This window comes from Lactuca serriola, chromosome 4 (assembly GCF_051521515.1).
Source record: "Lactuca serriola cultivar US96UC23 chromosome 4, Lser_US96UC23_V15, whole genome shotgun sequence".
Taxonomy (NCBI): Eukaryota; Viridiplantae; Streptophyta; class Magnoliopsida; order Asterales; family Asteraceae; genus Lactuca; species Lactuca serriola.
The window spans coordinates 264,552,652-264,578,657 of record NC_136411.1 but is presented as its reverse complement, the minus strand read 5'-3'; positions in this window follow the sequence as shown (position 1 = coordinate 264,578,657).

The window sequence follows — 26,006 nt, the reverse complement described above, 5'->3', positions numbered from 1 at the left end:
TCTGATCCTTTTTCCCTCTTAATGCCGTAGGCATTTTGAAAAATTAAAACACATAAATATATTATAGCATATGCAATCAATCCTATATCCGAAGCATATAGGATATGATTCATAATGTCTCACATAAGGACATGATCCTAGACCAGTCTTTTGCTATAATTTTTCTATTTGCCATGTTCTCAAAATTCAGACTATGAAGAGGGATGCCATAATCATAATCGAAAATTGAGAACGCAATTAATATGTCCATATGTATAATTTCCTTATGTTGAACTATTTAACATAACATTCATATATATACTTGACTAAATTTGATTAAAATCTCAATTTAATCTTTTAGAAATGAAATGAACTATGAATTCCTTTCCCTGAATTGTAGAAAAACAACTTTTCAAACCCTGCAACTTGGCGAATTGAAATCTTTGTTTTCTATAATTAACATTACTAGCTTGCAACATTTACCATAATTGATTATGCTCCTACTAGCATAATAATTACTTTACTAGCATATCACTTATGCTCCCACTAGCTTTGACATATACCCAGAAATCAACTGGACTTCTAGAAATCAATACAGTATTGACTTTCTTTCCAAAGTTTAGATTTATGATACGAGATTCTTTGATAAGACTTTATCAAAATCATACACCTTTCCTTAGATAGCTCACATGTGTGTCTAAACAATTACGAAGAGGAATGTCGTAATCATAATGTTTAGACCTTTTGCCCCTTCTGACAATTCGAATTATGAAGAGGGATGTCGTAATCATAATCAAATTTGAGAATGCAAATCCCATAATTCCTATCTCTTTAAAATCTACTTAGTGAAAGCGTTTCCTCATCATCATTTTCATGATTCGGAGAGAAACCTTATGACACTTAGATTTTTATAGTGTATGTGTTCCTATTCATGTGAATTTGTCAAAAACATAACCACAAGAGGAGGTTAGTGATAAATCCAAACTCATATGGATTGAACTTGTTCAATCTTAACTTCTCGCCACCTAGCAGCACAAGGGCCTACCATTGCTTCCAAGTAGTTATGCAAACAACTGAGAACTCATAGAACTCACATGTATAGTCAACTATAACTGGAATGGGCACATAAATAAGAAAATGTCAGCACGATAGGTTACAAACGTCAAGTCGTATGCTAGTGATAAACAATAGGTTTTATTTTTGATTAGTTCTTGAAACTCTTCAAGATCTTTAAGACTCCCACTGACCTCTTAACATATAAGATTCTCTATGTCAAGAACCATTTCTTGACAAACAAATATTCAAGAGTTAGAGCGGATTCTTTATCAAGATGAACAGTTTACACAATTGGTCTTATTTGGTCTTTGTTTTATCCTAAATATCACAACTTACCATTTTCAAATGTACAAGAGTAAGAAAACATTTTACTCTACATGTGACAAGTGTTATAAACCTTTCTTAAGATTATGTCGCTCGAGTTACAATCGTTCTAGAACGAAGTATGACTCATCTTCTTGATTTAACCATTTCAACAATTCATGATTCCTCTTGTTAGCCAAACAAATGCAATAAGATGTCCTTATAGGATCAATTGTGATATGGTTTCATAATCACTAAGATAATCATAAAACATGATACTTCAAGTACTCTCCCATCTTTTCAGATTGGAGAATCGTTTATCTTTCTGTGTAATTTGATTCTTCTTGTTCGTTTTGCTACACATTGAAATCTTTTCCAACGTTTCAGAATTACAGTTAAACTTGTAAGCATAACCATATTTACTAAGCTTTAGTAAATCATAACGAATAGTCTTATCGATCTTTGTGGTGGACCTGACTAGCACACTGAAGGGTTTTGAGCATTCTAACACTCCTATGGTGTACATGCAACCCTAGAAACCTTGGATTTATGTTTTATTTATGATACATGCAAATTTGTTTTTTCCAAGGTTTATAACCTATCTAGCATACATGAGGAACTTTTAAACATAAAAGATAGTAGGAAGTACATACCTTTAGTTGCTTGAATTCCTTTAGAACCTTATGAGCCTAGCACCTCAAGTGTGATGCCTCAAATGTCTCACACATCAGCAACTACACTTGGAATAACCTTGAGAGAAATATAACACTTCTAAAATCGGCTATGCCCTCTTGTTCTCACTAGTCCGATTTTGGTTGCTCACATATTCCTTTTATAGTGTGTCATAAGTAGGGTTACACCATGTAAACCCTAAATTGACATCGCTCTTCATTTCCATGATCCATGGATTCAAAGACACCATGGAGCATCTTATGGGTTTTAGCCCAACTTGATAATCCATGGAGCATTAGCCCACTATACAAGTATGGGTGATTTACACAATCAATCCATATATTTAATTAGTCTTCTTTTGATCACTTAATTAATTCTAAATTAATTCTTGATCAATACTAATTAAATAATATAATTAATATAATAGAACTTATAATATATTAATAAACCTTAAGTGTTATTTCTCTCATTTTGGTCTATCCAAATGCATGAAGCCATGCAACCCAAATGGACCATGCTAATCGGGTCAAGTACATTCTAGAAATAGTTATGAACTTAGACACCTAATCCAACAGTCTCCCACTTGGATAAGTCTAATAACTATATCTGCAACAATAACTTCAGGAACCGATTAGCAATTGTAGCTCTTTCAAGGTCTCGCGGAACTGAGATGATGATGATACGTCATTTAAGATAAGTGATTATATAATCCTATGTTCTAGATATCAGCCGGTCAAATACATGGAACAATGTCTTACTTATTGTCCAGCAGTTTGTTTCTTGATTTCCGATTTGTTTGACATAGAACTTATTTGAACACATCAAATTACTTCTGACCGGGCCCGGTACATGGGTCAACACAAAATCATCGAGGGGCCTAAATATCGCGTCTAATACAAGAAGGAACAGATAAACTTCGACTCACAAAGGCATGTTTTATAACATCAAGTTACCAATGCGTTTTCGTACAATCAGTGTATAACCAACTCATAGACAACAAGTCATATCTCTAGGTTTTAAGACTTATATGATATTACTGTCTCACTATCACTCTAGATAAATTCCATGAAGTGATACCAGTGAGTGTGGGTTGAATCCAATACTCAGAACTTATGAGCACTCATGAATGTTGCAGCAATCCTTGCTATGTCGCATACCTTGGACATCTACAATCCAGCTTCATGACAGTCTTGATTCAAATCTACTTCCAACATATGACCGACTGTGGATGGTTTGAATAACTTAGTCATTCAGGAAGAGCGACTTAGTTATTCTGGAAGTCAAAACATGCAAAGAGAAACACAAGAATAATCGAATCCAATATGGTCTCAGAACATATGAATATAAATAAAACATCTTTTATTTATCACTATGTTCATTACCCATCATTCATTGCACACTGTTTCAAACTATCAACTTTATATTTGAATTAAAACAATAGTTGTCCCATGCTCCAAGCATATACACTATGATTTTTTTCTAAACACTAGTCATGCCATACACCAAGTATGCACACTATGTTTTCCAAACATTAGTTATGCCATATACCAAGTATGCACACTAGGTTTGTCTATGATCTTTACACCGTGAAATAGATCGACTGAACATAATTCCAATAATACTCATTTCATAATCCCAAATCCTTACCGTAAATGCAAGAATTGCAAATTCCTACCATTTACCTAAATCTGTTATATTCTAAACTTATATGCATTGGTCCTCTAGTAATGATTATGCACAAAGTCACAAGACTTGTCAACAAACATTACAGAGTATTCCAATAGAGATCAACTCCATGGAAACGAAGTCTCATATTCAAAGTTCATTGCTTTGAACATTCTTCTTGCATTAAGTTTCCTAATATTACACAAATTTTAATGAATTACTTCCACCTATGGGATCATTTCCATATTCCCCTTTTGACTATTACTCCTGAACAAGAGTTGCCTCTTTTCAGAATATGTCAATATGGTCCTTCTAAAATTAACAATATACTTTCAACGGTCCCTGAGCAACCAATCTTTGGTAAACCTTAGATTGTCCTTGACAATTGATTAATCAAATTAGTCATATCTAGTTCTAATACTTTCTCCCTCTTAACGCTCTGGGAATTTGGAAAAATTTGGAACAGATGAATATTATAGCACATGCAATCGATCCTATATCCGAAGTATATGGGACACGATTCATAAAGACATGATATTAGACCTGTCTTTTGCTATAATATTTCTATTTCTATTCTCCAAGTTCTCATAATTCAGATTATGAAAAGGGATGTCGTAATTATTATCGAATTTTAGAACGCAAATAATGGACACATATATAGAATTTCCTTATGATGAGCAATTCCAACATAAAATTCATATATATATATATATATATATATATATATATATATATATATATATCCATGACTAAATATGATTAAAACCTCAACCTAAGCTTTAGAATTGAAGTGAAGTATAATTTCCTCTCCCTTAATTATAGCAAAACAACTTTTTCCCAATTGAAACTTTTGTTTTCTATAATTAACATTGCTAACTTGCAACACTTACCATAATTATCATGCTCCCACTAACATGATGATTATTTCCATAACACTTATGCTCCCACTAGCTTTGACAGGTACTCAAAAATCAGCTGGACTTCTAGAAAACAATACTTTTATTGACTTTCTTACCAAAGTTCAGACTTCTGATACGAAATGCTTTTATAAGACTTTATCAAACTCATACACATTTCCTTAGATAGCACACATGTGTGTCTAAACAATTTCAGAACTATGAAAAAGGATGTCGTAATCATAGTCTCAATTGTTTAGACCTTTGCCATTTCTCACAAGTCCTTGTTAGTGTGCCGGTTAACCACACACGCTCCACTAACGACTTTGAGAATGCAAATATCACAATTGCTATCTACATAAAATCTACTTAGTGAAAGCGTTTCCTCACCATCATTTTCATGAATCGGAGAGAAACCTTATGACACTTAGATTTAATGGTGTATGTGTTCATATCCATGTGAATTTGTCAAAACCATAATTCCAAGACAAGGTTAGTGACAAACCCAAACTCTTATGGATTGAACTCGTGCAATCTTGACTTCTTGCCACCTGGCAACACAAGGGCCTACCATTGCTTCCAAGTTGTTATGAAACCAATTGAGAACTCTCAGAATTCATATGCAAAGCCAACTTTAACTGGAATGGGCACAGAAATAGGAACATGTCAACACGATAGGTTATAAACCTCAAGTCGTGTGCTAGTGATAAATTATAGGCTTTTCTTCTTGATTAGATCTAGAAGCTTTTTCAAGATCTTTAAGACTCCCACTGCCCTCTTGACATATAAGACTCACTTGCAAAATATTCAAGAGATAGTACAGATTCTTTATCAAGAAAAACACTTCACATAATTGGCCTTAAGTTGGTCTCTGTTTTATCCAAAACAGCACAACTTACCAATTTCAAATGTACAAGAGTAGGACACACTATATTCTTACATTTGACTAGTGTTATAAACCTTTCTTTAGGATATGTCACTCAAGTAACAATCTTGGAGTATGACTCTAAGAATTGTTTTTGGAACGAAGTATGACTCACCTTCTTGATTTAACCATTTCAACAATTCATGATTCATCTTCTTATCCATAAGAATGCACTAAGATGTCATTGGAGAACCAATTGTGATATGGTTTCTTAATCATTAGGATGATCACTAAACATGATACTAAAGTACTCTCCCATCTTTTCAGATTTGAGAAACTTTTATCCTTCTGTCTAATTTGATTCTTCTGATTCGTCCTGCAAAACAATGAAAATTTTCCAATGTTTCAGAACTATACTTCAACTGGTAAGTATAACCATATTTACTAAACTTTAGTAAAACATAACGAATAATATTATCGATCTTTTGTGGTGGAATTGAACAACGCACAAGAATGTGTACTCGATCCCTTACTCCTTCACTTGACTCACATATAAATGTGAACAAGGAATTAGTCTTGATTTTCCAAAGCTGAAAGTTCTCATTCATCATATTATACAACTTGCATGATTCCAATTTTCGGTCCAATTGAAACCTTGGGTGATGAGAATCTTTCCTTATTTGATAAATTTAGACACTACCACAAATGAAAAAAATCAAATTCACATTTCCATTATTGCTAGAAACATATAAACATCAATTTTCCATAAAAGCCATTTCAAGGGGATATAAACTAAAATAAAATCAAAATTTTATTTATTTATAAAATATAGAAAAACTTTTTCCTTACAATGCAACTTTAAATGAAAACTATGCTGTTACATATTTCCTAGAAATCTATCATAACTCCTAAGTAGTAGCTCAAGAATCCGATCTTCGAACCATGCGATTGAAATCCATCTTCGCGATCAGATTCAACATACTCTTTGTTTAAGTGTCCTTCCCTTTGCTTGATTCTGCCAAAGACCAAAATGCAACCGACTCACATTTTGTATTAAGAATCATCAATAAGGAACTTGACAGAGTTAGATAGTGGACTTACCTGAAGCAGAATCAAACTTTTTGACTAGACCTTCTCTCAGATCTTTCAGGTAGTTAGGGCGGCTTTGCAACCAATGCCCCTTCATTTTTTTTACAATAGAACGATATGGACCCTTTGGGATTGGTACACAGGACTATCTCAGAATTAGCCTTTCTCTTTACCATCTGGTCAACCGAGTTGACTATGGCCGATCCCTTTCCATTTGGAAGAGAAACTTGCTCGATTTCCAATGTCACCAATTTGTCAATGTCCATGGTAGTTTGGGAAGTTGATCTACTAATCAAATTTTCTTTACCATAGCTCCAAATCATTTCTGATTCAACAACACCAAACAAATAGATAAGATCATTAAGGGTCATGTCATAGTCTTTTACATAGTAGTCCCAAAGGACACTCACTATGTGACTTAAAAAGTGATTAAACAACCAACTTTCTCAAGACTTTGACACCCAACTCTCCAGGCTTGTCAATATGTGACTTCATCTCCATGATGTGATAACACATAGACCTTGCTTGCCCATAGGTCTTGAGTGACCTTGAACTTGTGGGTTAGGGAGAATAATTGGAGGAGGTAGAGGAATTGAAGTATGATTTCCATGATCCAATCACGGGGCATCATCTTCATAAGGAAAGCTTATTCCAAGAGTTTTGGGAAGATCGTAATTGTCTGAACCAGACATCTTTTGGGAGACATTGTAGATAGTTGATCTAAAGTCCTTAATATAACACTCAATATGAAATATTAAGTCTAGGACCCAACACAATATTTTATAGCTTGGAAGATGGACGTCGTAATCCAAGCTATTAAATATTTGAAGGTAGGTGAATGACGATTCACCAATTTCCACCATGAAAAATGAAATAAATTATTAGGTTTTAATTGGATTTGAAACTCCTAGATCTCTTGAGATTCATTGAACTTTCAATGGCATGTTTCAATCTCGAGTGTGCCCTTCAGGTTTTGTAACTGGGATGCCGAGAATCACAAAACAAGGTGTGAAGTAACCATGCAAATTACTTGGTACCCTTAATGTATTACCCCTCAATTGATGTGCCGGTTAACCACACGTGCTCCATCGATACTATGATAAACACTAAGTTACCCTTTGCCTACCTTGTTAAGTCCAGCTAGTGTGCTAGTTAACCACAAGCGCTCCACTAACCGACTTAAGCAAAGTGCAAAGTGTAATTTCATGTGTTAGCACCTTATTCACATTTTCCTAAAGTAACTAAGATTGGGAATTATAAAACATTTAGTTACTTTATATTAATCATTAATACTTTTAATGAAGGGATAATTCTAGTCGTTGTCCTACCCGTTCGGTTAACGACCCTCCATCGATCAAGGAAACGGTGGGTGAGAGTGGACACCCATTAAGCTTCCATTTTATAGGCAAAAACTTTATACCCCCCCCTTCTTATAGATCGACTTCGTGAATGAGGCCTACTAACAGTAAAACAACTTGTTCTTATACATATATAATTATTATTAACTTATAATATTATAAAGTATAAGGGTTGGATTTTAACTTTTAAAATTCTAGGGGTTGGAACTAAAGTTTTTAAAGAGACTTTACATGTTCCAAAACTTGAGGGCATGTTTTGTAACTTTCAAAACTTTTCATCTTTCATAACTTATGAGTTAAATGGTTTCTTAAAATGAGTGATTTTTCATTTTATGTAACCTATGTGTTTCATTAATGGACTTTCAAAGTGTGACTTTTGGTAATCCATAACTTGATAACAAATTATGGATTCCATTAAAACACATACTGATCAAGAATTAAACTAACATGCAGGTTACCAATAATTCCAATGATCTTCTAAACTCATAAGTTCATGAACATGCATATCAACAATTTCAAGAATCATAAAATTAACCATATAAAACTTGAAATTTTGATAATAGCTATTGAAAATGAATTAGCATAGTCATTACTGATGGGTTTTGAGCATTCTAACACTTCCTAAGTGTACATGCAACCCTAATAAACCTTGGATCTATGTTTGTCTAAGATACATGCAAATAATTATTTTTCCAAGGCTTATATCCTAACTAGCATGGCATGGGGAACTTGAATCAAATAAAGCTAGTAGAAACACTTACCTTGTAGTTGTAGTTGATTCCTTGGAGTTTAAGAGCCCAGCACCAATAATGTGGATGCCTCAAATGAAAGTCACAAATCACCACAAACTTGGAACTTTGAGAGAATAGTCACACTTCTCTTGAAATCGGCCCTCACCTCAACATGTGTCAACTAGTGTGATTTCAAGAGCCAAAGCCTCCTTTATATAGTGTGGTGGATTAGGGTTACATCCATGTAAACCCTAATACCCATGTCTCTTCATTTCCATGAGATCCATGGGTTAAAGCTCCATGGAGTATCCATGGACTTCTCCATCCAAGCCTAGCCCATTCCAAATAAGCATAAGCCCACACTATATAAATATAGAAGCCCATATTTAATTAGTAATATCTTTGATCACTAAATTAATCCTAGATTAATTATAGATCACTACTAATTAAATAATATGATCTTATATTAATATATTAGAACTTATAATATATTAATAAATCATAACTTGTACTATTCTCAAATATTATCCATAAATTGTTCGGGTGAAGTGCAACCCAAATGGACCATGCCGGGTCGGGTCAAGTATATACCAAATATAGTTATGGACTTAGACACTATATCCAACAGTCTCCCACTTGGATAAGTCTAGTAACTATATTTGCAAGTATAACTTCAGGAACCGATCAGCAATCGTAGCTCTCTAAACTCTGTTGAACTAGAACGCGCCATTTAGATAAGTGATCATATAATCCTCTGTTCTAGATATCAGCCGGACAAACACATGGAACATTGTCTTGCTTATTGTCCAGCATTTGTTTCCCGATTTCCGATTTGTTTGACATAGAACTCAACTGAACACATCAATTTAGTTCTGACCGGGCCCGGTACATAGGTCAAAACAAAATCATCGAGGGGCCCAGATATCAGCTTCTAATCCAAGAAGGAACAGATAAACTTCGACTCATATGTTTGTTCTACCACTCATTGAATTACACACAAAAGCACGTTTTATAACATCGAGTTACCAATGCGTTTACGTACAATCAATGCATAACCAACTCGTAAGTAACAAATCATATCTCTAGGTTTGAAGACTTATATGATATTACCGTCTCACGATCACTCGAGATAAAATTCCATGAAGTGATTCCAGTGAGCGTGGGTTGAGTCCAATGCTCAGAACTTATGAGCACTCATGATTGTTGTAGCCATGTCCAACACCTTAGACCTCTGCAACCAATCATGACAGTCTTGATTCATACCTACTTCCGACATATGACTGACTGTGGAGGTTTGAATAATATGATATACCAAACATAATTATTCTGGAAGTCAAAACATGCAAAAGAAATATAGTAAAAGATCGACAAGAGATAGCAACACTTTACTCATAAATAAAACACCTTTTATTCATCATCAAATGTCAATTACACTTTACAAATTTCTGGGTTATCTAACTACTAAAACGTATATCATCCTTCAGCCCTGTGCTCCGAGCATGCTGGAGATGCTTAACCCTACTCAGTCCCTTCGTGAGGGGATCTGCCGGGTTCTCATCCGATGATACCCTCTTCGCCATGAGGAGTCCTTCTTCAATTCGATGTCTGATAAAATGGTATTTTCTGTCGATGTGTCTGGATCTCCCGTGATCCCTTGGTTCCTTAGCTAAGCCAACCATAGTATTGCTGTCCCAGAAAATCTCCATTGGCTCTTTTATAGCTGGTACAACTCCAAGATCTCCGATGAAGTTCTTTAGCCATATCGCCTCCTTTGCTGCCTCGCTTGCTGCTATATACTCTGATTCACAAGTGGAATCAGCCACTGTCTCCTGCTTGGAACTTTTCCAAGAAATTGCTCCTCCGTTTAGGGTAAAGACCCAGCCTGACTGAGAGCGGAAATTATCCCTATCAGTCTGGAAGCTAGCATCACTATACCCTACAACTCTCAAGTCATCACTCCCACCGAACGTAAGGACCCAGTCCTTAGTCCTTCGCAGGTACTTGAGGATATTCTTTACCGCGGTCCAGTGTTCCTTGCCAGGGTTTGCCTGATACCTGCTAACCATGCTCAAAGCAAATGCTACATCAGGTCGAGTACACGCCATGGCATACATGATCGATCCTACAGCTGAAGCATAAGGAAATCGACTCATTTCTGCTATCTCAGCCTCACTACTAGGGCTTTGTGTCTTACTCAATCTGGCGTTACACTGAATGGGTAACTCACCTTTCTTGGAGTTATGCATGTTGAATCTTTTCAACACTTTGTCCAAGTAGGTACTTTGGCTAAGTCCAATTAGCCTTTTACTCCTGTTTCTCAAAATCTTTATCCCTAGGATATAGGTAGCTTCACCAAGGTCCTTCATAGCAAAACACTTCCCAAGCCAGGACTTTACTTCCTGCAGGGTTGGGATGTCATTTCCTATGAGTAGTATGTCATCCACATACAGTACCAAAAAATTGACTATGCTCCCACTAGCCTTGATATAGACGCAAGATTCATCTTCACTCCTCGAAAAGCCAAATTCCTTGACTTTCTCATCAAAGCAAAGATTCCACCTGCGAGGTGCCTGCTTCAATCCATAAATGGATTTCTCGAGCTTACACACTCTATTAGGGTACTCGTTGCTGACAAAACCTTCTGGCTGACTCATGTAAACATCTTCAGCCAACTTTCCATTAAGGAAAGGGGTTTTGACATCCATTTGCCATATTTCATAGTCATGAAATGCAGCTATGGCCAACAGAACCCGAATAGACTTAATCTTGGCTACTGGAGAAAAGGTCTCATCATAGTCCACTCCAGGAATTTGAGAGAAGCCCTTTGCAACCAGTCTCGCCTTATAAGTGTGTACTTTACCATCCATGTCGGTCTTCTTCTTGAAGACCCATTTGCACCCTATAGTCTTACGACCTGGTACATTCTCAACCAAGTTCCAAAATTGATTGTCATACATGGATTGTATCTCGCTATCCATGGCCTCTTTCCATTTAGCAGCCTCAGGGCCTGCCATGGCTTCTGTGTAGCTGTTAGGTTCATCCAGACCTACTAGTGTCTCATCACTAATAAGTGTCTAACCTTCCGTAGTAATATGGAAACCATAGTAATGCTCAGGTGCATTCCTAACTCTCGTGGAACGCCTCAGAGGTACAGGCTCATCAACTGGCTCAACAGGAGTTTCCTCCTCAAGTTGAGGGCTAGTGTTTGAAGTTCCTTCACCGCTTGATTCTTGAATTTCTTCAAGATCAATTTGCCTCCCACTGTCTCCTTGTCTTATAAATTCTCTCTCTCGAAAGACTCCTCTTCTTGCTACAAAGACCACATTGTCACTAGGTCTGTAGAAGAGGTAACCAAAGGATTGCTGTGGGTAGCCAATGAAAATACACCTCTCGCTTCGAGGTTCGAGCTTATCATGAGTCTCGCGTCTCACGAAAGCCTCACAACCCCAAATCTTGATGTGGTCTAGCTTAGGTACTTTGCCAGTCCACATCTCGTGAGGATTTTTGGCAACGTTCTTTGTAGGAACAAGATTAAGAATATGGGCGGCAGTCTCTAAGGCATACCCCCATAATGAGATTGGTAGCGTAGCTCGACTCATCATGGAACGAACCATATCCAACAAGGTTCGATTACGCCTCTCAGCCACACCATTCAACTGTGGTGTCCTGGGAGGTGTCAATTGTGAGACAATCCCACATTCCCTAAGATAGTCGAGGAACTCTGAACTAAGATACTCACCTCCTCGATCGGATCGAAGCATCTTAATGTTCCTGCCCAATTGATTCTCGACTTCCTGTTTAAATTCCTTAAACCTCTCGAAAGTCTCTGACTTATGCTTGATTAAGTAGACATATCCATATCTACTGTAATCATCAGTAAAAGTCAAATAATAACGATTAGCATCCCTCGTGGCATGTTTGAATGGTCCACACACATCCGTGTGTATAAGGTCCAACAAACCTTCACCCCTCTCACACGAGCCTGTGAAGGGTGACTTTGTCATTTTTCCAAGTAAGCATGATTCGTAACTATCATCTGACTTTAGGTCAAACGACTCCAAGACTCCATCCTTTTGGAGTTGGCCTATGCGTTTCTTGCTTATATGCCCAAGACGACAATGCCATAATGATGCTTTATCCAAGTTATTATTATTAGTAGAATCAATACACAAAACATTATTTCCTAAGTTATCTACAACAGATACAGCTTCATACACACCATCACAAGGTAATGCTTTAAAATAAAAAACATTATTATAGAAAACATCTATAGAACCAACTTCATTATTAAATGAAAAGGTAAACCCCTGTTTGTACAAAGCATGAAAGGAAATAATATTTCTTGCCATTCCTGGCGAATAACAACATTTATTCAAATCTAAATTAAACCCACTACTTAGCGATAAAGTATAAACTCCAATCTTGGTAACAGGTAAAGCTTTCCTATTCCCCATGATCAAGTTTATTCTTCCTTGCTCCACATTCTCACTTCTTCTTAGTCCCTGCAAGTCAAAACAAATATGAATACCACAACCGGTATCAAGGACCCAAGATTTAGAATGAGGTGAGTTATTAGAAATGATAGTGTAAGTACCTGCATGGTTGGGTTTGACTTTCCCATCCTTCACATCCTGCTGGTACTTTGGGCAGTTCCGCTTCCAATGAGACTTTTCATGGAAATAGAAGCATTCAGCCTCTTTTGGGTCAGAAGAAGGAGTGACGAAACCCTTCTTGGTTCCACTTGAAGAAGAGCCATCAAGGGTCCGAGCCTTGGTACCCTTCGAGGACCTCTTTCTCTTCCTCCATCGACTTTTCCCAATTGCCAAAACCGGAGTTGAGTTTGGAGTAGGAGTGATAGCAACCGACTTCCCCTTAAGACCTGATTCTGCGGTCTTAAGAAGTCCCTGAAGTTTGCTGAGTGTGACCTCTTCCTTATTCATGTGATATGTCATGCGGAATTCATCATAGCACGATGGTAAGGAGTGCAAAATGATATCTATTGCAAGATCCTCAGGGAAATTCACATTAAGCTTCAGCAAACGATCCACATACCGTTGCATTTTTCTGCATGTGGCTCGTGACGGATTCCCCGTCCTTCATCATGGTTGTTATCATGGAGCAGATGATTTCATACCTCTCTTGTCTTGCACTTTGATGGTATCTTTCCATCAAATCTTGGTGCATTTCATAAGGGTAGAAATCCTCATAAGACTTTTGGAGTTCCGCTGTCATCGTGGCCATCATGATGCAAGCCACTTTTGTAGCATCCCTTTCATGTGCCCGAAATTCAGCGATCTCCTGAGGAGTTGCAGTGGTCTCATCAATCTCCTTAAGCTCCTTGTCAAGGACATATTCTTTGTCCTCGTAGCGGGTAATCATCCTGATGTTTCTGATCCACTCATTGAAGTTGGATCCATCAAAGGTGACTTTCCCACACAAGTTCATAAGGGTAAAGGAGCCATTAGGATTAGAGCCAAAAGCAGCATTGTTTGAAGACATCTAAAAAGAAGAGAACAAGATTAGTTTAGATATAAGAGAGTCCTTAATAAAACACCCAAATGTAATATTAAGGCTAGGATCCAATCACAATATAATATAACTTAGAAGAGGTATGCCGTAATCTAAGCTATACCATATTTGAAAGGTAGGTGAATGACGATTCACCAATTTCCACCACGAAAACTGAAATATGTAAGTATTAGGTTTTTGATTGGTTCTTAGAAATTCCTAGATTCTTTGAGATTCAATGAACTTTTCAAAGGCATGTTTCAATCTCGAGTGTGCCCTCCAAGTTTTGTGACTGGGATGCCGAGGATCACAAAACGAGGTGTGAAGTAACCATGCAAATCACTTGGTACCCTTAAGGTTTATCACTCAATCGATGTGTCGGTAAACCACACACGCTCCATCGATACTATAATAAACCTTTAAGTCACCCTTTACCTACCTTGTTAAGTCCAAGTTAGTGTGCCCTTTAACCACACACGCTCCACCAACGACTTAAACAAAGTGTAAAGTGTAATTTCATGGATTAGCACCTTATTCACATTTTTCCTAAAGTAACTAAGATTGGGAATTTAATAAAACATTTAGTTACTTTATAATACTCATCATACTTTGAATGAGAATTTATAAGTCCTTGTCTTACCCGTTCGGCTAACGACCCTCCACCAGTCAAGCAAGCGGTGGGTGAGAGTGGACACCCATTAAGTCACCATTTTATAGGCAACAACCTTATACCCACCTTATAGACCGGCTTCGTGAATGAGGCGTACTAGCGGTAAGACGACTTTGTTCTTATATATATATATATATATATATATATATATATATATATATATATATATAATTATTAAATCATAATAATATAAGTATAAGGGTTGAATTTTAACTTTTAAAATTCTAAGGGTTGGAACTAAAGTTTTAACTTGACTTTACTTGTTCCAAAACTTGAGGGCAAGTTTTGTAAACTTTCAAAACTTTTCATATCTTGTAACTTATGAGTTTAATAGCGTAATAAAATGAAGACTCTTCACTTTTCTAACTCTTGTGTTCTTTTAATGGTTTTCAATCTAAGAGACTTTTGGTTTTCCATAACTTGAGGACAAGTTATGGATTCCATTAAATAACATTATGATCAAGAATTAATCTACCACATAGGTTACAAATAATTCCTATGATCATCTCAACATCATAAGAACAAGTTCATGAACATGAACACTTTCATATATCAAAATCACACTTTAATCTTTTTAATTTAGATAACTAGTTGTTGTAAATGAGTTAGAAAAGACATTACACCTTCTGAAACAAGTTTTCAAGTACCAAAACAGTTTAGGGTAATGTTTCTAATCCATTTCCAGCAACTAAAGTCGAAAAACTGCACTATGTCGACCCTACTCGTCGAGTGCATGAACCTACTCGGCGAGTAGGTTGAAGATACAAGTGGACTCGGCGAGTCCCCCCATGGACTCGGCGAGTCCATCAGTCAGACAGCAAGATTTCGACTTTTTCAAGCATATTGCAACAAGTATCAAACAAACAAGCCTAGTCTCTGATACCACTGATGGGTTTTGAGCATTCTAACACTTCCTAAGTGTACATGCAACCCTAATAAACCTTGGATCTATGTTTTTCTAAGATACATGCAAATAATTATTTTTCCAAGGCTTATATCCTAACTAGCATGGCATGGGGAACTTGAATCAAATAAAGCTAGTAGAAACACTTACCTTGTAGTTGTAGTTGATTCCTTGGAGTTTAAGAGCCTAGCACCAATAATGTGGATGCCTCAAATGAAAGTCACAAATCACCACAAACTTGGAACTTTGAGAGAATAGTCACACTTCTCTTGAAATCGGCCCTCACCTCAACATGTGTCAACTAGTGTGATTTCAAGAGCCAAAGCCTCCTTTATATAGTGTGGTGGATTAGGGTTACATCCATGTAAACCCTAATACCCATGTCTCTTCATTTCCATGAGATCCATGGGTTAAAGCTCCATGGAGTATCCATGGACTTCTCCATCCAAGCCTAGCCCATTCCAAATAAGCATAAGCCCACACTATATAAATATAAAAGCCCATATTTAATTAGTAATATCTTTGATCACTAAATTAATCCTAGATTAATTATAGATCACTACTAATTAAATAATATGATCTTATATTAATATATTAGAACTTATAATATATTAATAAATCATAACTTGTACTATTCTCAAATATTATCCATAAATTGTTCGGGTGAAGTGCAACCCAAATGGACCATGCCGGGTCGGGTCAAGTATATACCAAATATAGTTATGGACTTAGACACTATATCCAACAATTACACCATCGAAAACAAGTTTTATAAGACCAAAGCAGTGTAAGGTAATGTTTCTAGTTCATTTCTAGCAGCAAAAGTCAAAAAACAGCACTTTGAAAAGCCAACTCGCCGAGTGCATGAACTGAATCGTTGAGTTGGTTCAATATAGGCATGGACTCATAGAGTGCCTCCCATGGACTCGGTGAGTCCACTGTCCAAACATCCAATTTTTCAAGTATGTCAGCAAGTTTGCATCAAATATCAAGAAAACAAGTCTAGGCTCTGATACCACTGAAGGGTTTTGAGCATTCTAACACTCCTATGGTGTACATGCAACCCTAGAAGCCTTGCATCTATGTTTTATCTATGATACATGAAAATTTGTTTTTCCAAGGTTCATAACCTATCTAGCATACATGGGGAACTTTTAAACATAAAAGATAGTAACAAATACATACCTTTAGTTGCTTAAATTCCTTGAGAACCTTGTGAGCCTAGCACCTCAAGTGTGATGCCTCAAATGTCTCACACAACAGCCAATACACTTGGAATAACCTTGAGAGAAATATAACACTTCTAAAATCGGCTATGCCCTCTTGTTCTCACTAGTCCGATTTTGGTTGCTCACATATTCCTTTTATAGTGTGTCATAAGTAGGGTTACACCATGTAAACCCTAACTTGACATGGCTCTTCATTTCCATGATCCATGGGTTCAAAGACACCATGGAGCATCCTATGGGTTTTAAGATTTTAGCCAAACTTGATAATCCATGGAGCATTAGCCCACTATACAAGTATGTGTGATTTACACAATCAACCCATAGATTTAATTAGTCTTCTTTTGATCACTTAATTAATTCCAAATTAATTCTTGATCAATACTAATTAAATAATATTATTAATATATTAGAACTTATAATATATTAATAAACCTTAAGTGTTATTTCTCTCATTTTGGTCTATCCAAATGCATGATGCCATGCAACCCAAACGGACCATGCTAATCGGGTCGAGTACATTCCAGAAATAGTTATGAACTTAGACACCTAATCCAACACACACAACCTAGTGTACCCGATTCCCTGGTCCTTCACTTGACTCATATATACATGTGAACAAGAAATTAGTCTTTATTTCCCAAAGATGAAAATTCTCATTCATCATACAATACAAGCTGCACGATTCCAAGTTTCTATCAAACTGAAACTTGGTTTATGAGAATCTTTCCTTATTTGGTAAATGATGACACTACCACAAATAATAGATTCAAATTCATTTTCCAATGTTTCCATCAATGGAATCATATAAACAACAATTTTTCACAAATGCCATTGTAAGGATACTTAAAATAAAATAAAAAATTTTCCTTTTATTTTAAAATTGCGGAAAAACTTATCCTTAGAATGCAAATACATATGAAAAAATTGTTGTTATCTATTACTAAGGAATATATCATAACTCCTAAGCAGCTCAAAACTCTGATCATCGGACCATGCGATCAAAATCCATCTCTTCACGATCAGAATAAGCTTAGTCTTCCTTTAAGTTTCATTTGATTCTTCAAAACATCAAAATGTAATTTCATTACATCATGTGTAAAGAATCTCCAAATAGGAACTTAATAGAGTTAGATAGTGGACTTTACCTGAGGTAGAGTCAAAGCTTTTGACTTTACCTTTTGACTTTACCATCCTTATGACCTCTCAGGTAGTCAGGGCAGCTTCACAACCAGGGTCCTTTAAATGGCAAACACAATCCCAGAGCTGGCGTTTCTCTTATGTTCAAACTTTTTGACTTTAGCTAATTCCTCTCTCCTAAGACAAGAAATAATTTATTAATTGTTTCATGGAAACTTGGGAAGTAGATCTTCCAATCAATTTTGCTTTACCAATGCTCTGAATCATTTTTGATTCAGCAGCAACAAGCAAATATGTAAGATCAATAAGTTTCGTGTCGTGGTCTGTCACATAATAGTCCTTAATGAACTCACTATATGATTCGGAATGTGATTGAAGAACCCGATCACTGGTCAACTTCCTTGAGACTTCAACACCAAACTCTCCCAGCTTGTCAATATGTGACTTCATCTCCAAGATGTGAGCACATATAGACATTTCTTGCCAATAGGGATTGAGTGACCTTGAACTTTTCACGAACTTGTGGGTTAGGGAGAATAACTGGAGGAGATAGAGTAAGTGAAGTATGATTTCCAGTCCCATTAATGCTCAACAAAGGGATTAATCTTTCACCTTGATTACCATTTGGGATATCATCTTCATTAGGAAAGCTTTATTCAAAAGGATAAGGACGACTATATTTGTCATAACTAGACATCTATGAGGTATAAATTCAATTTTAGCTGATTTAAGTCCTTAATATAACACCCAATATGAAATATTAAGGCTAGGACCCAACACAATCTTTTATAACTTCGAAGAGGGATGCCGTAATCCAAGCTACAAAATATTTGAAGGTTGGTAAATGATGATTTACCAATTTCCACCATGAAAAACGAAATTTAACATTAGGTTTTAAATGAATTGAAACTCCTAGATATTTTGAGATTCATTGAACTATTTAATGGCATGTTGTCCTTCAAGTTTGTGGCTGGGATGCCGAGGATCACAAACAAGGAGTGAATAACCATGCAAATTAACTTGGTACACTCAACGTTACAACCACCTAATCAATGTGCCGGTTAACCACACACGCTCCATTGATCTATGATTAACATCAAGCTACCCTCTGCCACACATTGTCAGTCCCAAATTAGTGTGCTGGTTAACCACACACGTTCTACTAACGACTTAACAAGGTGCAAAGTGCAATTTCATGGGTTAGCACCAAATTCACATTTTCCTAAAGTAACTACGATTGGGAAATTAATAAAGTTTAGTTAGTTTATATTTATCATTATAATTTTAATGAAGGGAGAATTAATGTACCATCCTATCCGTTCGGCTAATGACCCTCCACCAGTCAAGGAAGCGATGGGTGAGAATGGACACCCATTAAGCTGCCATTTTATAGGCAGTAACCTTATACCCCCCTTATAGATTGGCTTCGTGAATGAGGCATACTAATGATAAGACTAACTTACTCTTATATATATATATATATATATATATATATATATATATATATATATATATGTATGTATATTAAGCCTATAATATTATAATAATATAATGGTTGGATTTTAATCTTTTAAAATTCTTAGCGTTGGAATTAAAGTATACATGGGGGGGGTAACTTTAAAAATTCCAAAACTTGAGGGAAAGTTTTGAACATTTCAAAAACTTTTGGTTTCCATAACTTATGAGTTTAATATTGTTTTTATGAAATACTTTTCAAGTTTCATAACTTAAAGACAAGTTACGGAAGTCATAAAACATTTTATGATGACATTAAAATTAGAGACTCATCCATTTTCATAACCTATGAGACTTAATGTGCTTTTAAATTAAAACTCTTCATTTTCCATAACTTGAGGAAAAGTTATGGAGCTCATAAAAACCATTAAGATCAAATTACCAATTAACACAATAATCAAGTAATTTTCATATGGACAAGATCAAACTCATAAGCAAAGATAATTCATATAAACAATTTTCAAGAACTTAGTTAATCAAATGAACTAACACAAATCTTAAAAATTTGACAAGTATCCTTTATTTGGATGAGAATAAACAATACCATAGCATAAAAATCAAATTTTATGAACAAAAACACTTTGTGGTAATGATTCTAATCCAAAACAGGCCAAAAAAAACTCGAAAATCTGCATCCAGGACAGCCAACTCGTCGAGTGCATGAGCTGACTCGTCAAGTTGGTCAAATATGTGAGTGGACTCAGAGAGTCACTCATCCAACTCGGCGAGTCCAAGGCTAAAAACATGCGACTCGGCGAGTTAAGCACTGAACTCGGCGAGTTCTACTGTCAGAGTGCAGAAAATTCGATTTTTTGCTTTGAAAAACAATAAAAAAAACATCAAATATAATAGAAAACAACCCATGGCTCTGATACCACTGTTGGGTTTTAGTATACTACAACATCCTATGGTGCACATACATCCCTAAATGCCTTGGATCTATGTTTTCTTTAATTGTACATGTAATGGTATTCCCAAAGCATTAAGCCTATAACTAGCATGCAATTGACATAAACAAAATGAAATACTAGTTAGGATGACATATCTTTTACGTAGCTTGAAACCTTGTTGTATTTGGCCTTAAGAGCTTAGCACTAAAAGTATGAATGCATCAAATGGCTCACAACTCACCTAGGAGAAAGGTGGCACTTGAGAGAGAATCTCCATACACCAAAACACCTCATGAACTCCAAGAATATGTGTGTATCCGGTTTTTTGGCTAAGGAGTACATATTTATATGTTGGATTCCAAGGTTCATGTTGAGTACATATTTATATTTTGGCTAAGGAGTAAACATGTTGAGTACATATTTATATGTTGGATTCCAAGGCCCAAATCTATACCCATAGATGTTGTGATCCATGGTTCATGTGGCCCAACTCTTTATGTTTCCATACATAAAGTTGGTCCAACATGGATCATAAGCCCAACACATATAAATATAACAAATTAACATAATTAGTCCCCATAGATTTAATTAGTCTATTTTGATCAATAAATTAACTCTAAATTAATTTTTGATAAATGCTAATTAAAACATATGATTTCATATTAATATATTAGAACTTATAATATATTAATAAATCATTAATAACCTTCTCTCAAGAGTCCATCCTAACAAATTGTCCTGGTGTTATGCAACCCATATGGGCCATGCTACACTCGGGTCGAGTACATACCAATAATAATTATGGGCTTAGACATCTAATACAACATTCCCTTCATACAAAGTTGGGACATTTCTCTCACAACTTGCCGAGTTCCTCCTTGAACTCATCAAGTTCCTCAATCCTCATAACACAGTCGGGACCTTTCACTCATAACTCGCTGATTCCTTCCTTGAACTTGTCGAGTTCTTCAATCTTCATAACATAGTCGGGACCTTTCACTCATAACTCGCTGAGTCCCTCCTTGAACTCGTCGAGTTCCTCAATCTTCATAACCCAAAACCATGGCCAATTCTTTGAGTCATCTCTTAGACTCAACGAGTTTACTCAGTAATAGAAAAAGTTGGGGGAGCACGACCCAACTCGCCTACTTGTATGAACAACTCATTGAGTCCCCCATAGACCAAGTCCATACATTCGATTTTAGTTGGGCTTATTGCATCCAAAACGTAGATCTGGTTCCTTAGGGTCGATATATCATGTAAATTTTCTAACTTTATGTGCATGCATGGGTTATTTAGCTCAAAAGGCCCTAAAAAGTGGTTCATATGATTCATGGGACTCCCATGGCCATAAAGTTGGCACCTTTATGCCATGGAGTCCCTCAAAGACTCTGGATCTAAAGTTATTACCCCAAAACATGCTTGCATCCATGACTGGTTCCATAATATGCTCCAAAAGGCCCTAAACTACCCCATGAACAGATCTAGTAAACCAATAGACAGAGTATAGACTTTATACCTCAAATAAACTAGAAATGAAGTTCTTTTTCTGGATCCAAATCTCCTTCCTTCAACCAAGCACTTCTAGCTTCCACTCCTTCAAGAAAACACCAAATAATAACTCCTTTTTCACTCACACACACTCAAAAAGCTCAAGATCATGAATTAGGGTTTGTTGGACTATGGGAGGCGATGAGGGAGGCCACAATGGGGGTGTTAAGGTCTTTAAATAGGGTGCAAACCCAGAAAATTAGGGTTTCACTCTGGCAGCCCTACTCGTTGAGTCGAGGCTTGTCGACTTATCGAGTAGACTTCTAGTCCCGCGTCCAAAAATCTCATTCCTACTCGACGAGTTTGGGGCCTCCAACTCGTCGAGTCCCTTTGCAAAAATGAATAATTCTTATTAAAAAATACACACCATGAACCGGGCATTACAGTGACCTTTCTGGTTTTGTATTTTGATGACATACTTCTTATAGGATATGACATTCCAAATTTTCAAGAAGTTAAGTCGTGGCTTGGAAAATGTTTCGCTATGAAGGATTTGCGGGAGGTTGTTTATATTTTGGGGATAAGGATTTTGAGAGACGGGAGTAAAAGACTTATTGGACTTAGTTAGAGTACCTATTTGGATAAAGTCCTAAAACGTTTTAGTATGGAGAATTCTCAGAAGGGGGAACTGCCTATACAAAGTAATACCAAACTGAGTAATACTCAGAGTTTGAGTAACTGATCCAGAGATAGCATAAATGATTCGGGTTCCATATGCTTCCGCCGTTGGATCCATCATGTATATTATGACATGTACTCAGCCTGATGTGGCTTTTGCTTTGAGCATGGTTAGTCAATATCACGGAAATTCGGGTAGAGCTTATTGGATAGCGGTTAAGAATATTATTAAGTATCTTCAAAAAAAACTAAGGACTAGGTCATTGTGCTTGGTGCCTGTGACAACTTAAGAGTAACCGGGTATAGCGACGCCAACTTTCAGACATACTGAGACAACTTTCGGTCCTAATCTGGTTGGGTGTTTATCTTTAATGGAGGAGCGGTAACCTAGAAAAGTTCCAAACAGGAAACTGTGGCTGATTCTACTTGTGAATCAGAGTACATAGCAGCAAGCGAAGCATCGAAGGAAGCTATATGGTTGAAGAACTTCATCGGAGACCTTGGAGTTGTTCCAGCCATCAAGAAGCCAATGGAGATTTTCTATGACAATGAAGGATCGGTTGCCTTAACAAAGGAACCAAGAGATCATGGAAGATCAAAGCATATGAACAGAAAATATCATTTCATTAGACATAGAGTAGAAGAAGGTCACCTCGTCGTGAAGACGGTATCGTCCAAAGAGAATCCAATAGATCCCTTCACAAAGGGTCTGAGTAGGATTAAGCATGTTCAGCATGCTAGGAGCATTGGGTATGAAGGATGATATTAGTTTTAGTAGTTAGATAGTTGTTTATAAACTTGTGATATAATAAATGTAATTGACCCTTGATGATTAAGTAATGAAGAATTTTTTGTAAGTATTGTTTACTATCTTTTTTCAACTGTTTATTATTGCGTTTCAATGTTGCATGTTTTACTTCCAGAATAATTGGATTATTCAAACATCCACATTCGATCATAATTTTGGAAGAAAGTAGTGAATCAAGATTGTCATTAATTGGATTGTAGATTGTCTAAAGGGTTTATACATAGCAATGGTTTGCTGCAACATTCACGAGTACTTCAAAATAGAGATTTAAGTATTGGATTAACCTACGCTCAGAGAATTACTTCATGGAATTTATCATGAGTAATTCTGAGACGGTAATCTCTTATAATCTTTAAATTGATATATATGAGTTGTTTTTTACGGGTTGGTTGTGCATTGATATGAGTTGGTTGTGTAATGATAACACGTAAACGCATCAGTAACTTGATGTTATAAAATGTATTGTTGTGCATGATTTGTTGAGTAAATAGTGCAAGCATATAAGTCAAAGTTTATCTATTCCTTTTTTCCTTAAGGGAAAAAAGCGACATCTTGGACCACTCGATGATTTAGCTTTGACTTATAGTGTCAGGTCCGGCCAGGACTAAGTTGATGTGTTCGATTAGTATTTCTTTATCATTGCAAATCAGAAATTGGGTCACAAGTATTGGACAATGAGGTTGATTATGTTTGATGTCATTTTTGCACATGATATCTTGCACGTAACTGACTGGGTCAGAGTTCGGTAGCAGCTTTGAGAGCTACAATTTGCTAATCAATTTAGAAGTTATACTAGCAACTATAGTTATTAGACTTATCCAAGTGGGAGACTATTGGATTAGGTGTCGAAGCCCATAACTATAATTGATATATACTTGAATTGATAGTAGCACGGTCCTTTTGAGTTGCCCTCAAGACTAGCAACTAGGAAGGATGATTTTGGAGAAAGAGGTTGATTTATTATTTGATTAATAAATTGAAATAAATAATTTGTTAGTATATTATGAGAATAATATATTAATTTGAAGTTGTAATATTGATAAGAAATTAATTAGAATTAACTTTGGGATTAAATGAATTAATTAAAAGTGTAGGGACTGAATTGTAATTATTCAATAGTTGAGCAAGAGGCAATCTAAAACCCTACATAGTCTATGGATGGTTTTACTAGGGCATTAGGGTTTCTAGAATAGTCTCTAATGGATAACCAGGAAAGTGGATAATTACCCGGTTTATGATTTTCTTGGGTTAGGGTTTATCTAAGGTTTCATGTCTGCACTATATAAACAACCTAGAGCCTACAATTATCGTGTATCGCCCGCAGATTCGGGCTAGTCAATTTAGAGATAATAAGCTTTAAAAATGACTTTTTCGCTAGAAGATTATTTAGGATAAATAATCTTAACCAAACTTATAGTATATGTCACAAGGATTCTGTACATATAAAGAACGTTGAAATCTCACTTCTAACGAAGAAGTTATGACATAACGAAGAAGTTATGACCCGTCAAATTTTTGCGATTAAACCGGCACGACTCCGCATAACGTAAAAAGTGAATTTCTAATGAAATACTTTTTAGCCTTAACAATCTAAACAAAATTCATAGTATACGATAAACCGAGAGTGTGCATATAGAGAACGTCCAAATTTGATTTCGTTTGACGAAGTGATGGTTTTTCTAAAGTTTTGGATTGTAGTATATAGCCCGGAAATCGAATTTTAGATTGGTCAATTTTTAGCCAAAATGATCTAAATGAGAAATGAAGATCTCATTAATAGGAGTTCAACAATAAAAAGACAGTCGAAAACGGAGTCTGTATGTAGAAGCTGTTATGAATACTCATAGCAAATTGAGAAAATAGAATGAGAAAGATTACGATAATGAATGACACCTACATGAACATGTCGTAAGAGTGTGTAACGCCCGCAAATCCGGGCTAGTCAAATTAGAGGCAATAGGGGTCGAAAACGACTTTTCGACAAAAGATTATTTAGAATAAATAATCTTAACCAAGTTGTAGAGTATGTCACAAGGTTTCCGTACATAAAAAGAACGCCGAAATCCGAGTTATAACGAAGAAGTTATGACCCGTCGATGTTTCGCGACAGAACCGGCACGGCACCTGGAAGCGTAAATAGTGAATTTACGATAGAGCGACATTTAGCCTTATCGATCTAAATGAAAGTCGTAGAATATGTTAAACTAAGAACATCGATAAAAATAACGCCCAAATCTGACTTCGTATGAAGAAGTTATGATTTTTCGAAGTTTCGAGTTAGCAGTGTACAGCCCGAAATTCGAATATTAGATCGAGCGGTTTTTAGCCGACACGACCTAAACGAGAACCGAAGATCTCGTTGAAAGTAGCGTAACGAGAAAAAGATGGGCAAAAACGGATGTCGGATGAAGAAGTTATGAAGATTTAACGGACCAATCGTGTCCCGGCCCGTTAATAATATAAAATTTAAAATCGAGCCAAAATTAGCCGACGGGTTCTAAACGAAAGTTGTAGAGTACGTTCCTACCTTCGCATGGATATAAAGAACGTCAAAAACGGAGC